Here is a 1,983-nt window from a genome sequence, read left to right as displayed (position 1 = left end):
TGAAACTGGCTACATTTGTTTGGGGTCTTTTTACCTTAACTGCCTAGCCAATTCCTACCTCCTATTCTTACCATGCCATCCTCTGAAGGGGTTACCCAAATAACAAATAGAGAATAGGGACACAGACCACTCTGGCTTCTTCCATGCTGAACAGGGACACAGGGTGAGGCTATTGGAGTACCCTTTCAGTGGGTCTATCTAAAAGACTCCCAAATTGCATCACTCTTGTCTCCAAGGGGAAAACGAAGTCCTTGAATTGTAAATAGAAGATGTGAAGGAGAAGCAAAGGCAAGAGTAATTAACACTACAAGTTCTAGACAGGAAACTAGAAAAAAGTCAGAACAGGGCAATTTTCAAATGTTCATATGTGAATCCACTGGAATTTCTTGACAAGGGCTTCCAAAATCATCCCTCTATTGGGCTCCTCCTCACTTTTCTTTTGTCTTCCAAGGCTGGATTCTAGAGTGATAGATTCAGAATTTGCTTCCAGGTATTTTGATAGCTGTTGGAGTAGTTAGAATCACTCTTGTTCCCTCTCAAAGGCTTCTAAAAAGGGGAAGAAAACAAATTTATCCATCATTTTAGAACAATAGCTGGTTGTCTCCCTTAGCTACAGGTTGGTACTACAGTATTGGAGACTAAGGTTTAAAGTCTTATATCTGGGCAGCACTTTCTGGTTAGGAACAAAACCATCAATGAGAAATAATTGTCTAAATAACTATATAGACTTAAGCCTAATGTCTGAGAAGTGTATTCCCTTGAACTCTTAAAGAAGTATGCTGATGACTATACTCTTTGGTTATACCTTTTTGGGGGGGTATTTAAGACCATACAGTTGGCCCAAATAAATCAATTTATTTTTACACTTAAGGTCATTTCAGGATCTGTTCCTCAGGGGTCACATGGGCTTGGGAGGAGCTCCCGGTTCCTTTCTTTTAACAGTTCCACCTATGTTTAGATAAGTCAAAGGTCCTTTTCAACCATGTCTGGCTTCACTTGGAAGCATGAATGAGATGTTTCCTCTAATTTGACCCTACTCTTTGCAGACTAGACACTGTTTCAAGTCCATCTCAGGACAGGTGACTCACCACAGTTACAGGACATTGTGAGAGATGTTCCATAGTCCCCTGGAACTTGTTTGACCTTGGAGAGCAAGGGGCAAAAACTGTCCTTTAATCTCTCTGATCACATTAGAATAGGCCTTAAAGTAGGGCTGTTAAACATCCAATAAGGTTAGTTCTACCAGTCTAACACTTTTAATTATCATATGCTATGTAGATAAGGTTTGGGTAAAGAACCAAATATTCTCAGATAAAGATTGACTAGATTTATATTTTGTTCCTTAAACTAGTTGACTAAACTCTGACCATAGAAATTTTAAGATTATGTGTATATTATTTTTTGTCTCATCCTTTATATATAACAAACCTAACAGACCTTCATCACTTGCTTAGGCTTTCTCATTTTTTCTATTTTGAAAAATATCTCCATTCCCATATCCTTTTAACATCTTTCACATTCTTCTTTTCTTTTCTTTTTTTTAAATAATTATGAGATACAATAGCATTAACAATTAAATTTTCCTCCGGTTGTGAAACTTCTTTTCCTGGGGTTGCTAAGCAATGCTTATTCCCTTTTAAGGTTCTAGTGTCAAACCAATGTTTCATTAAAGTTTTACTGGAGAACCAATGATTGTTTTTTACTTACCGAGATAACTGAGGGGTTGCTGAGGTGTATGTATGACCTGAGGGTATGCACACTGGATAGCCTTTACCCAGCATGGTTGTGCCTTCTCTTCTAGACTTCAGCAGATTGTATACTTATGCATACCTTTAACAATCAGAAAACTTTCTCACCAACATTGCTTACATATTTAACATTGTTAAGATATTTAAGAGCCCTATGTTTCTGTCAGGTCATTGACATTTTAATATAATCTGAGAATCAATGGCAGGACGAGACTGAGTATATATATATATATAT

Source organism: Nannospalax galili, unplaced genomic scaffold, assembly GCF_000622305.1.
Source record: "Nannospalax galili isolate Female #2095 unplaced genomic scaffold, S.galili_v1.0 scaffold1472, whole genome shotgun sequence".
Lineage (NCBI taxonomy): Eukaryota > Metazoa > Chordata > Mammalia > Rodentia > Spalacidae > Nannospalax > Nannospalax galili.
This window is presented reverse-complemented; position numbering follows the sequence as displayed.